Genomic DNA, 14,815 nt, shown 5'->3' with positions numbered 1-14,815 from the left:
TGCAAGAACTAACGACACCGCAACACATCTATACAATTAAAATGAATATGACATTCCAAACAGTCCAGTTCCAATACACTATTCTTGTTCTCACTCATTGTTGAGTCACGAAGGTCCTACAGTTTTTCTGCAGGTTCGCTACTGCAGTGCCGCCAAGCGGCTGTTCTGTATAAACGCTGCGAAAAGATCGTGCGTTTTGTAAATGAAGTGCAAAAGCACATTCTAAATAAAAATGCGGTTGTATTTCGGACTTATTATGGCACTATAAACTGCAGTAGCTTTCAAAACTATCACTTTTTCGATTTCCAAAGAATGCTGTGAGGAATGTGAATAATTATTATAGGATTTTTAAAAATGCCCATTTTAACGTACTTAGACTTTCAGGCTTGCGAGAAAATATTTACATTTTCTATTCACTCGTTTGGCACCAGAACTTTGACACTTAATGAGATTGGCAAAAATCTCTTTATCATCTTTTCATGATGTTACTGCTGTGTAAATTGCTGACCGTTTCTCGGATAGAAATAAGTTTGTCAGTTGCCAACTTTTCCAATCTGTACCTATTAATATACTAGTATTTGGTTTCATACTTCAGTTTCATTAAAAAAAGAGAAGTAAACACAGCTGTGCATTTTTGTACTAGATTAAGGAAACACGTGGATCTTTTTGTACATAATTAAGATAGCCGTGTATATGTTTCCAAGAAAAGTGTTGAAATTAGTAGGTCGTAAGAAAGTTCATGATAACAAGGAAGCGTTTTGAATCAGCAATTGAATACATTATGCGAGTATAAACGAAGAGTTAATTAAAGTCTCTAGCGGATACTGGTGGTGTAAAAGTATTTTGCGGTACAATATGCATGCATTGAGTTTCTGTCCATAGAGTAATCTTTTATTTTCCCTCCCCACAAGGGGAATTAGGGAAGTAAAGGAATGCTGATATTTATTAGGAAGAGAAAATTAGCACAAAACTGAGGATGTAGCGATGGTCCATAGCCAAAAGTGACTGGGTTTTAAGACCGATTCATATGCAAAAGATTTAAAAGGTAACTTAGTCTTGACTGCCTAAAAAGTCTATAGAAGTCGCAAAAATTTTTTTTTCCACTAAAGCCATAATTTTGCCCGCTAAAAGTTCATAAAATCCGCTAGTTCTAGCGCCTTTGTCGCTAGAACAGCAACACTAGCCAACCATGTTTAGCCTACCTTTTCGGAACACCGTTAGGTTCTTAACAAAAATTTCGGCTGAGCTTATCTCTGGCTTTAGCCACCTTTCAGTGCCTATAACGATTTGAGCATTAGTGCCTTCTATTAGCGCTTGGAGCTCTGCTACTTTCCCAACGCAGCTGCGACAATTTTCAACTGTTAAACTGATGGTTCCTGTATCTATGTTCTTCCTCTGTTCAGCCTGCAACCCTTGTGGCTGAAGCCCTTTTTGTGTTTTCTTGAGACCCTCAACCTAAAAAACTGCCAAGTCCACACCACACAGCCCCTGCTATCCGTGTAGCCACCTCCTGCGTATAGTGGACACCTGATATATTCAGCGGAACCCGAAATCCAACCACTCTGTGGTGCAAGTCTAGAAATCTGCAGCCTACGCGGTTGAAGAACTGTCTGAGCCTCTGATTTCCTGACCATGTTATAGTTCTGCGTGGAGATTTTAATTCACCAGATATAGACTGGGAGACTCAAACACTTATAACGGGTTGCAGGGACAAAGAATCCAGTGAAGTTTTTTAAAGTCCATTATCTGAAAACTACCATGAGCAGTTAAACAGAGAACCGACTCCAGGCGATAACATGTTAGACCTTCTGGTGACAAACAGAACTGAACTATTTGAAACAGTTAACGTCGAACAGGGAATCAGCGATCACAAAGCGGTTACAGCATCGATGATTAAAAAAAGATAGGAAGATTTTTCTGTTTAGCAAACGTGACAAAAAGCAGATTTCAGAGTACTTGACGGCTCAACACAAAAGTTTTATCTCAAGTACACATAATGTTGATCAGTGGACAAAGTTCAAAACCATCGTACAATATGCAGTAGATGAGTATGTGCCAAGCAAGATCGTAAGAGATGGAAAAGAGCCACAGTGGTACAACAACCGAGTTAGAAAACTGCTGCGGAAGCAAAGGGAACTTCACAGCAAACATAAACATAGCCAAAGCCTTGCAGACAAACAAAAATTACGCGAAGCGAAATGTAGTGTGAGGAGGCCTATGCGAGAGGCGTTCAATGAATTCGAAAGTAAAGCTCTATGTACTGACTTGGCAGAAAATCCTAAGAAATTTTGGTCTTATGTCAAGGTGGTAGATGGATCAAAACAAAATGTCCAGACACTCTGTGACCAAAATGGTACTGAAACAGAGGATGACAGACCAAAGGCCGAAATACTAAATGTCTTTTTCCAAAGCTGTTTCACAGAGGAAGTCTGCACTGTAGTTCCTTCTCTAGATGGTTGCACAGATGACAAAATGGTAGATATCGAAACAGACGACAGAGGGATAGAGAAACAATTAAAATTGCTCAAAAGAGGACCTGATGGGATACCAGTTCGATTTTACACAGAGTACGTGAAGGAACTTGCCCCCCTTCTTGCAGCAGTGTATCGTAGGTCTCTAGAAGAGCGTAGCGTTCCAAAGGATTGGAAAAGGGCACAGGTCATCCCCGTTTTCAAGAAGGGACGTCGAACAGATGTGCAGAACTATAGACCTATATCTGTAACGTCGATCAGTTGTAGAATTTTGGAACACACATTATGTTCGAGTATAATGACTTTCCTGGAGACTAGAAATCTACTCTGTAGGAATCAGCATGTGTTTCAAAAAAGGTGATCGTGTGAAACCCAGCTCGCTCTATTCGTCCACGAGACTCAGAGGGCCATAGACACGGGTTCCCAGGTAGATGCCGTGTTTCTTGACTTCTCCAAGGCGTTTGATACAGTTCCCCACACTCATTTAATGAACAAAGTAAGAGCATATGGACTGTCAGACCAACTGTGTGATTGGATTGAAGAGTTCCTGGATAACAGAATGCAGCATGTCATTCTCAATGGAGAGAAGTCTTCTGAAGTAATGAAGTAAGAATGATTTCAGGTGTGCCACAGGGGAGTGTCGTAGGACTGTTGCTATTCACAATATATATAAATGACCTTGTGGATAACATCGGAAGTTCACTGGGGCTTTTTGCGGATGATGCTGTAATACATCGAGAGGTTGTAACAATAGAAAATTGTGCTGAAATGCTGGATGATCTGCAACAAATTGACGTATGGTGCAGGGAATGTGCTGCGTATACGTAGAAAGAAAGATCCCTTATCATTTAGCTACAATATAGCAGGTCAGCAACTGGAAGCAGTTAATTCCATAAATTATCTGGGGGGTAGGCATTAGGAGTGATCTAGAATGGAATGACCATATAAAATTAATCGTCAGTAAAGCAGATGCCAGACTGAGATTCATTGGAAGAATCCTAAGACAATGCAATCCGAAAACAAAGGAAGTAGGTTACAGTACACTTGTTTGCCCACTGCTTGAATACTGCTCACCGATATGGGATCCGTACCAGATAGGGTTGATAGAAGAGATATAGAAGATCCAACGGAGGGCAGTGCGCTTCGTTACAGGATCATTTAGTAATTGTGAAAGCGTTATGGAGATGATAGATAGACTCCAGTGGAAGACTCTCCAAGAGAGACGCTCAGTCGCTTGGTACGGGCTTTTGTTGAAGCTTCGAGAACATACCTTCACTGAGGAGACAAGCAGTATATTACTCCCTCCTATATATATCTCGCGAAGAGACTGTGAGTATAAAATCAGAGAGATTAGAGCCCATACAGAGGCATACTGACAATCTTTCTTTCCTCAAACAATACGAGACTGGAACAGAAGGGAGAACCGATAGAGGTACTCAAGGTACCCTCCGCCACACACCGTTGGGTGGCTTGCGGAGTATAGATGTAGATGTAGATGTAGATTCAGACCCTCCACTCAGCTCTGTACCAGAGGTCTGCAATCAGTCCTGTCAACTATGCTGCAAATGGTCAGCTCTGTTTTCATCTTGTAAGCAAGACTGGCACCCCTTACCACTTCTGTTAGCTGCTTGACACCAGAGAGAATCTCTTCTGATCCAAAGTGACACTCATCATTAGAACAGATGTGAGCAACCACCTGCAGTTGGCTGCACCCTGTGCTCTTCATGGCATCTGGGAGGACCCATTCCACATTTGGAACAACTCCACCCGGTATGCACACGGAATGCACATTGGTTTTCTTTCCCTTCTTGACAGCCATGTCCCTAAGGGCCCCCATAACATGCCTAACGTTGGAGCTCTCAACTATCAATAATTCCACCCTCTGTGATTGTCTGGATCTTGCAGGATGAGAGATTTCCCCTGAAACTGGACAGACGACAGCATCTGGCTCAGTGACAGCATCAGCCACAGACAGTGCCTGGCCCACTCCACCACAGGTGAGGGGTCAACCTCAGTGCAAGCAGTAACTGGGCTGTCCACCGGTGAGAACCGATCGGAGGACTTGGCCGTGCTGGACGTCTGTTGAATCCCCATGGCTGGCCCACAACAGTGGTGCCCATCCACTACAGCCTCAAGTTGTGTAACCGAAGCCGTCACAGCCTGAAGCTGAGAGCAAAGTGTCACCAACTCGGCTCGATTCCGCACACAACAATTGCAGTCCCTGTCCATACCAAAGACCGTGGAAAACTAAACTAGCCTAATAAATTAGATTAACACGCAGAAATTTAAAAATATAACTACTGAAGCATTTGGGTCAAACTAAATAATTCGCCCCTGATTAGGAACTTGTAATATTGCACAAAATCGATTTACTTTCTGAGGCAGACAAAGACACGAGAACTGTGGCTGTTAGATATTAAGTAAACATGCAGAAACACAAGAAACTAAACTATTAAAGCACACAGAAGAAGTTATAAAATTTGCTCCTGTTTAGGAACTCGTAGAAGTCACAAAATCGGTTACTTCCCTGTTGCTGCTTGCCTGACTCACTCAGATGTAAATGAAGATGGTGACACAGGAGTAGATTCAAAATCATTGCAGTACAAAGTTTCTTGTTTGCTCTCACTCACTCATTGTACTAAAAGTACTCATTTATCCAGTAGATCATGTGATTCAGATCATCCATGACACTTTACGGCAGACACAACACTAAGGCAAGAAATTGGTCTTTTTTCTGGGTACATGATCACGTCAGGATACAGGGAAATGCCACATCTGACATGACTGCCAGAGAAATGTTTAGGGATGGTGTGTCTTGATGTGCTGGTCTCTTTCACACCATCATCTGTGTCTGACAGAAGAATAGTGTCAGTGAGAAACCATATGTTTGGAAGTGGTGAATAACAAACTGTGGTCACTCGAATTGACCATGCAGACTTTATACCAAACACGCTGATGGAAGGAAGTACTGCTCACCGTACTGGATACTAATGCAAGGTTTCCTCCTCTGTCAGAAGAATCCACCAGTCTGTAAAGTTTGTGGTGCATCACTTTCAGCTCAGCATGTTTTGGCCATATGTGTTTTATTTACTGACATTAGGGCAACCCTCAATGTGGGTGGAGACACACCCACTTCTTCACTGACACTGTAACTCAAATTTTGAAATTTTTTTGAGCTGTCAGGCCTCGTCCCTGAAGGGGTGTCTACAGAGGTCAGTGTGCTCTGGATGAATAGCTTGTCCAGGCAGTTTGGCATTTGTATTAACTAGTTTTCAGTGTAATAGTTTGTACCTCATGATGGCAGATTTTGATAATTGCTAGGTTGAATTGCATGAATCATAAGGAAGCCTGCATGTGAGGTCAGCATTCATGTCACTCACATCCCATCCCCCCTCCCAAGTCAACGAAATGCTGAAACTTTAGACACTTCATACTGATGACCATGCTGTTGTGTACTCCATATCAGATACCACCATTCTGAGTTTTGTTACTGTCCTAGCAAAACAATTGTGTGTGTGTGAAATAAATAAATAAGTAAATAAATATTGCACTATAAGGTTTCTAGCTATCAGTTTTCTCTGCTCATTAACCACAGAAGAAAGAAGCCCACAAGTTATGGAAATAGCTTTCATGGCTACTATTTGTTCTGTTTTTCCTTTAGTTGTGAAATCCTTGGGTCAGAATCAGCAGGAGTGGGGAGTATTCAGACAAACCACATATGAGTTTTGGCTTTTGTCAACATCTTTGAACAACATGGAATGACACAGAAGCAGCATTAGTGTCATTATTGATGAACGTTTTCTGTCATTCAAAAGTGTTGTGTTCTGTAGGAAACAGATGTTGCAGAAGCCTGTGTCCTTCTGCAAATTAGTTCACAGGGATAAAAATACCATAGTTAAATTGTGTGTGTGTGTGTGTGTGTGTGTGTGTGTGTGTGTGTGTGTGTTTTCATCCATATTGATCTGAACTTTGGTCCTGCATTAACAAAGTAAAAAGCAGGAAATTGTTTCTGCTTTATGTATTATGATGGTTACTTTTATGGGTTCTACATTGGAAAACATATTATGTAGTGACTCTCCTGTTGTATCAGACATTTTAATGAATGCTGAGTGCCAGACATTTGAAGGCAAACCTACAGTGATTATATTTTACAGTTGGGAAAGAATTACATAAAGGAAAATGGAACCATCTACAGTAAAACAAATAAGATGCAGTATTAATTTGTGTTTCCACTGAAACAGGAAAACTGAATTACACTGAAGAGCCAAAGAAACTGGTATAGCTGCCTAATATTGTGTAGGGCCCATATGAGCACGCAGAAGTGCCACAACACAATGTGGCATGGACTTGACTAATGTCTAAAGTAGTGCTGGATGGAATTGACACCATGAATCCTACAGGGCTGTCTATAAATGCTTAAGAGTATGAAGGGGTCGAGATCTCTTCTGAACAGCACTTTGCAAGGCATCCCAGATATGCTCACTAATGTTCGTGTCTGGGGAGTTTGGTGGCCAGCAGAAGTGTTTAAACTCAGAAGAGTGTTCCTGGAGCCACTCTGTAGCAATTCTGGATGTGAGAGGTTCGCATTGCCCTGCTGGAATTGCCCAAGTCCATCGAAATGCACAATGGACACAAATGGATGCAGGTGATCAGACAGGATTCTTATGTACGTGTCACTGGTCAGAGTCATATCTAGATGTATTAGGGGTCCCATATCACTCCAACTGCACATGCCCCACACCATTACAAAACCTCCGCCAGCTGGAACAGTCCCCTGCTGACATGCAGGGTACATGGATTCATGAGGTTGTCTCCATACCCATACATGTCCATCCGCTCGATACAATTTGAAGTGAGACTTGTCCAAGCAGGCAATGAAATCTGCAGCAATTTGGGGAAGGGTTGCACTTCTGTCACTTTGAACAATTCTCTTCAGTCGTCGTTGGTCCCGTTCCTGCAAGATCTTTTTCCGGCTGCAGCGATGTCAGAGATTTGATGTTTTACTGGATACATGATATTCACGGTACACTTGTGTAATGGTTCTATGGGAAAACCCTCAATTCATTGCTGAGAGATTTCAGATTTTCAAATCTCATCTGATGCACTCCCCAACAAACAGTCTTCCCTTCTCATCCCTTACGTAAGTCTCCCCTGACCCGCAGTTTTGGGTGACTTTCCAAAAATCTACCACTTTTTGAAGAAGGAGCCACTGGCTCTAAAAGCTTGCCCACAACAGTCTTTTATGTGTGTGTTCTGCCGCCGCACGGTGAGTAGATTTTTTTAACTATCCGGTTATGTAATTTTATCAAGAATTGATTGTTTTCATGATTATTAAATTTTGTACTTCTTGTAATGTGAAATCTCCAAGATCCTTATAGCTCACAAAACATGTAATTGTTCTGTCATAAGCTCAGTTGTTGTACATTAAGGAAGCCAAAGGTCACTTTATAGCAATATTTTGCCATGTTGTATTCGACTTAAGCCTCAATTCTGATGTATTACTGTTTTGAGAACTATTTCTTTAGTAGATAATTATCAAATATTTAAGATAAAAGGTCTTCAGTAATAATTCAATATAAAACCAAAGAATAACGTTTAACACTTCCAGTGGTTTTTTCCTTCATTCACTATTTATATACTACAACCACATAATTTAATATTATGTCAGTTCACATAGATGTACAATCAGAAATGGCTAAATTCGAGCTGAACAGAGCTGATAAAATATTTTTTAGATCTATCATTATCATTTCTTAATCCTAATCAATGGGGTCTTGACACAGCTGGAAGCATCTTTTTGCTGGCAAAGGCTGTCATGTTGATTAGATTAGATTAGATTAGATTTACTTTCATTCCAATTGATCCGTAGTGAGGAGGTCCTCCAGGATGTGGAACAAGTCAGAAAAACAATAATACATGACAAATATTTACAACTAAAACAAATAAGCTAATGTACCATTCCACAGGTCCCAAGTGGAACGATCGTCATTTTTTAATGAACACTAAAAGTCATTTTACAAATACTAATGCACTGAATTTAAAATAAAAAAGTTTTTTATTTATTTATAAGGTAATAAACATGTAATACAACTACTGTAATACTTATTATACAAAGATGAGGTGACTTACCGAACAAAAACGCTGGCAGGTCGATAGACACACAAACAAACACAAACATACACACAAAATTCAAACTTTCGCAACAAATTGTTGCCTCATCAGGAAAGAGGGAAGGAGAGGGGAAGACGAAAGGAAGTGGGTTTTAAAGGAGAGGGTAAGGAGTCATTCCAATCCCGGGAGCGGAAAGACTTACCTTAGGGGGAAAAAAGGACAGGTATACACTCGCACACACGCACATATCCATCCACACATACAGACACAAGCAGACATATTTAAAGATTTTTCCCACGTGGAATGTTTCCTTCCATTATATTGATTACTGTAATACTTATTTACAATGAACACATTACTGCACTGAAATGGTGCAGAAGTTAGATTATACTTACACACACACACACACACACACACACACACACACACAAATTTTCAATGAACACATTACTGCACTGAAATTGTGCAGAAGTTATGTTGTACTTATATACAAATCAGTTGGTTTTACTAAGAAATTCATCAATTGAGTAGGAGGAGTTGGCCACCAATAAATCCTTTAGGCTTCTCTTATCCTTTAGGCTTCTCTTGGCAAAAAGTTGGTCGACTACACTGATGTCTGTAAATCGCACCGGAAGATCTCTCCACTGATGCAAAGGCTCCATGTCGTACATGAAAGTGACACCAAACATACACAATTCGTAACAATTTACTTAATACACTAACAGTAACAAAATCTATTAAACATTCATTGAAGTAAATGGTGTAATGTAGTGTACCATATATTATGACAGCAGTGTAATTCATAATGGAACAGCGTCAAAAGCTGAAACATTACAGGCTTCATCAATGTGTTCTCTAATTTAGTTGTGGCATCTTGGATTTAGACAGAAATTACATCAGGGAGAACTTAAGAACTGTTGAAACTTCCTGGCAGGTTAAAACTGTGTACGGGACTAAAACATGGAGCCAAAATCCTGCTTTTCATGGGTGACACACTTAGGGAGTTGGCTGTCTAGGGATTACTCATGGCCTGCCCTCACAGCTAGCATTGCTCTCTAACTAGTACAACTGAAGCTTTGAGGACAGGTTGCAAGTAGTGTCTAGTTTGCTCAAGCTGTAAAAGCATCACCCATGAAAGAAATGTTACTGTAGCCAGAGTAGACACAGTTACATGTGCTATTCAGGATCCTGTGTCCTAGCCACTTGATTATGGCGAAACTATTGAAAGTGTAATTTGTGAGAAACCTGAGTGAAAAAACAGTTTCTCATTCACTCTCAGTGAAGTCAGCAACTGCAGTACTCCAGGTGTCCCGCTGTGTCCTCTTACAGGGAGGGGCAGCCCCATGGCAGCAACAGCAGAGCAGAGCAAAGCATCCCAACACTGTGTGGTCTGGTGTGGTCGAGTCTGGTCCGACATGACACTCCCACCATCTTGTACACTTTCAGATGCATTCTCCCCTCCTAGAGTTACAGTAGATGTTTCTGTATCTTCCTTGGTCCTTTACTGTGTCAGTTTACAATAATTTCTACATTGAAGTTTGTTATGAATAACAATACATGCAACATCTGTTTCTAGTGGTTGGAATCTTTTAAACCGCCAAGCAATATTTCATTTTACAAGGCAATAAAACAAAACAAGCAGCCCTATTTCTGAACATAGGGTGATATCATCCCTTCCAGGGAGGTGTTGTGCCAGAGAAATTGTGCAGCATTTTTCTCACCAACTTGTATCATCTGCCTGGGGGCTTCAGAAAAGATTGCAGCAAGCTGCACTTGCCCTCAAATTGGCTGTTTTAGCCCTTTGTTTTCTTGATCTCTTCTACCATACTGCAAAAAGAGGATCAGTTGATATAATTTATGGACAGTTTTCCCTCTACCACACGGTGCCCTGCTCATCACTATTGATGCCACCTCCCTGTACACTAACATTCCTAATGCCCATGGCCTTACTGCTGTCAAACACTACCTTTCCAGATGCGCTATAGATTCCAAACCACCAACCTCCTTCCTAGTCTCCATGATCAACTATATCCTCACCCACAATTACTTCTCCTTTGAAGGCATTACCTACAAACAAATCCACGGTAGGGCTATGGCACCTGCATGGCACCATCCTATGCTAACCTATTCATGGGTCATCTAGAGGAATCCTTCCTAAAAACCCAGAATCCTAAACCCCTCACCTGGTTGATTCATTGATGACACATTTGCTATCTGAATTGAAGGTGAGGACACCTTATTCATATTCCTCCAGAACCTCAACAACTTCTCCTCCATTTGCTTCACCTGGTCTTACTCAAACCAACAAACCACCTTCCTAGATGTTGACCTTCACCTCAGAGATGGCTACATCAGTACCTCCGTCCATATCAAACCTACTAACCACCAGCAATACCTCCACTTCGACAGCTGCCACCCATTCCATACCGAGAAGTCCCTTTTGTACAGCCTAGCCACCCGTGGTCGTCGCATCTGCAGTGATGAGCAGTCCCTCTCAAAATATACCAAGGGTCTCACTGAAGCCTTCACTGACCGTAATTATCCTCCCATCCTTGTACAAAAACAAATCTCTCATGCCTTATCTCTCCAGTCTCCCACCAACTCCCAAAGTGCCACAGTCCAGCACAGAGGAGCATTCCCCTCGTAACTCAGTACCATCCGTAACTCAGTACCATCCGGGGCTGGAGCAACTGAATTACATTCTCCACCAGGGTTTCGATTACCTCTCATCATGTCCTGAAATGAGAAATGTTCTGCCCACTATCCAGCCCACCCCTCCTACCGTGGTATTCCGCCGTCCACCGAACCTACACAGTATACTTGTCCATCCTTACATAACCCCTGCTCCCAATCCCTTACCTCATGACTCATACCCCTATAATAGACCTAGATGCAAGACCTGTCCCATACATCCTCCTACCACCACCTACTCCAATCTGATCACTAATATCACCTATCACATCAAAGGCAGGGCTACCTGTGAAACCAGTCGTGATCTACAAGCTAAGCTGCAACCACTGTGCTGCATTCTATGTAGGCATGACAACCAACAAGCTGTCTGTCTGCATGAACAGCCACCAACAAACTGTGGTCAAGAAACAAGTGGACCACCCTGCTGCTGAACATGCTGCCAAACATGATATCCCTCATCTTAATGACTGCTTCACAGCCTGTGCCATATGGATCCTTCCCACCAACACCAGCTTTCCAGCTTTTCTGAATTGTGCAGGTGGGAACTTTCCCTGCAATACACCCCCCCCCCCCCCCCCCTGTTCCCATTCCAGCACTACACAGCTGTCATTTCACCGCCGCACCCAATCTTTTAATTTCTTTTATTTCTCTCCTTTCCGCTACTTACCCCCTCCTCCCTCCGCATCTTCTCTCCTGCTCTCTGTCTAAACTGCAACACTTGACTGTCCGCCACTCCCACCATACTATCCCTCCCCCTCCCTGCCCCAGCCGCCTAGTCATCCCACCCAGTCGCCACTCCCATCATGCACTGGTGCTGCTGTTCGCAGTCTCGTCTCAGCTCTCTGAGACTGCAGATGTGTGTGCAAGTTGCATTTATGTGAGTGCATTTGTGTGTGTGTGTGTGTGTGTGTGTGTGTGTGTGTGTGTGTGTGTGTACTGCTGACAAAGGCATTAATGGCCAAAAGCTTTGATTGTGTGAATCTTTTTATTGTGCCTATCGCGACTCAGCATCTCCACTATATGGTGGGTAGCAACTTCCCACCTCTGGTATTATTACATTCAATCCTGGATTTTCCATTGTTTAATTAATTCATTAATTTTATTTCTCAGTCCTCGAATATTTTGATGCAAAAAAGATAGATGACATTTCACATTGACTGAGTTAAAATTGGGTAGAGTTGAAATTTCTGCTGATTGTTGAAAATTCTTAACCAATAGCTGTTTATGCTGATGTAATTATGTCCTTTGGTTTCTTTCTCAAACTGAAGGTTTGTCTCAGTTCTAACCTCTCTTAAAACTTTGTTTCTTTCTGTCCTCCCTACCCTAAAAAAGGGTTTTTTCTGAACCCTATAACCACTGGTATTTTATCACTCATGACAGTGCCTCCCCCTTTAACTTTTGTGCTATTTTCCCAGCCAGTTTACCCTTCCCTTTCCTGTTGAGGTGAAGGCCATGCCTAGTATAATCCCACCTATTGAGAGAATCACCAGGAACCACACCAACATGTGACCCTGCACCAACATAAGCAGCTGTTCCAACTACAAATTAACTCTCTTGATAGAAGAGTTCAAATAAGGATGGTCGTGGCGCCCAAGAACAGATACAAACTCAAAATTAGTATGCTTCGATGCTGATGCAATCTTTTCCCTGGTCACACTTTATACTGTACCCAGGATCTCTGTCAATACTATTACCTGGCCCACCCACTATAACCACGGTGTCTTCCTTAGCGAAATCTTTGCAAAGTGATCCTAAATCCTCTGTCACGTGCTCCAGACCACCACTAGGTTTAAAAAAATTGGTGACCTTGTATTCTGATCCTAGTTCATCCTGCAAAAGTTGGCCAACACCTCTTCCATGGGAACTACCTAACAACAACTCTTTCTTTCTCTTTACTGATTTCCCTACAATATTACTTTTCAATTTTCTGCTGAAAGTTTGTTGTGCCCTGTCTACACTTGCAACTGCTTGAGGCTCACCAGCTTCTAACTGAAGCAACAGGTCAAATCTATTTTTCACATTAACCACGAAGCTGTCAGACAAAGTTCTAGGCCTGTTCCTCCTGTTGCCTGTTGCCTGTTGCCACTTCCCACCTCTCGTTACCCTTCTCCCTCCTTAACCTGTCAAGATCTCCCCTGGCCTTGTCTAACTCTGCCTGAAGGGCGGCAATTTTCCCCTCCTGTTCTAGTATCTTCCTATCTCTACTACAAATCCTACAAAACCACTGATGAGTCTCATTTACTTCCCCTATTCCCACGCCACTACAGTCACCCACATGGAAAAAATGACAGCACCCATCACACCAAAGCCCCAACCTAACAATTCTATGGCAAGTCAAGCACTTTTCACTCATGATAAACATAACAGTTTATTAAGAATAAGTCAGTTAAATTGCAGATAAACACGAAAATATGCCTCCACAAATTTGGCCTATACACTACTGTATGTAAACAAAAACAACAGTGCAAAGTTTCTGAAACAACAACTTAAACTTTACGCTACTTTCCAGAAATGTGAGTTAAATAATGAAGAGGTATGCTACAGTTAAATTGCCGGAGAGGGCAAAGAACAATTAAATGAAATTCTATAGATTTGCTGCTGCAAAACATAAAAAGAAAATGCGACTGTAACCCGACTGTACGATCTTTTTCACGTTTTCTGCTATATTACATACATAAAATTGGAACCTTTAATGGTATGCTTAAAAAGCACACTAATACACCTATTTACCGTGTAATCAGTACTAAACTAAATGTTTTTATAATCTAAAATGGCCTACCTTTACAAGAACACCAAAACTCGCGCTAGTCGCCTGGCTGCAGGGCTGCTGTCCAAGAATTCTTAGAGGTTTTGTTATACTTTGTCAAATTTAGAAAAGACTGAGGTCTTACTAGGGAGGCTATTTGCTCCAAACATCATGTGACCTTATTTAAAGTGTCATACGAGGATCAGTGGGAGCCAAATGATCTAGTAATTTCTTCTATGGACCTGCAATTATGATTTCTGAAATAAATATTTTCACAGTTTTATATTTAAGTTGTCTTCTGGTGGTAATCATTGTAATCTTGGCCAATGGGACAATTTATCAGTGTTAAAAATGAGGAAAGGAAAAGCATATGGTGCGTTGGGATACATAATGTGTCAAAATAAAAAAGAAAGCAGAACTTACTACAATGAATCTGCTTCTGTACAGCTTATTTCACAGTTAGTTGTATTCATGATCCATGGTACATAATTTCAATCTTTTCTATGATGTGGAGCGTGTTAGTTAGTTTATAAATGTATAAAATTGTTGAGGCTTTCATGACAAGTTATTGACAAATAGTCTTTTGGCTTCTCTGGTTCTTTGGCCAACATTTGAAGATTTTTCTGACATTCACCAGCACAAGTGGCTGGCATTGTCAAAGCTTCACAGTCCATTGCTGGTGATGGACTGGAGTCGAGCTTGTGGTGACAGATAGTATGTACCAGGTGCGCCAATGTCCGAGGCCATTTCTGTCTTTCACCCATTGCTCCCTGCAATGGTCATTCACTGCAGCATG

The sequence above is a fragment of the Schistocerca piceifrons genome, chromosome 1, assembly GCF_021461385.2.
Source record: "Schistocerca piceifrons isolate TAMUIC-IGC-003096 chromosome 1, iqSchPice1.1, whole genome shotgun sequence".
Classification (NCBI taxonomy): Eukaryota; Metazoa; Arthropoda; class Insecta; order Orthoptera; family Acrididae; genus Schistocerca; species Schistocerca piceifrons.
This window is presented reverse-complemented; position numbering follows the sequence as displayed.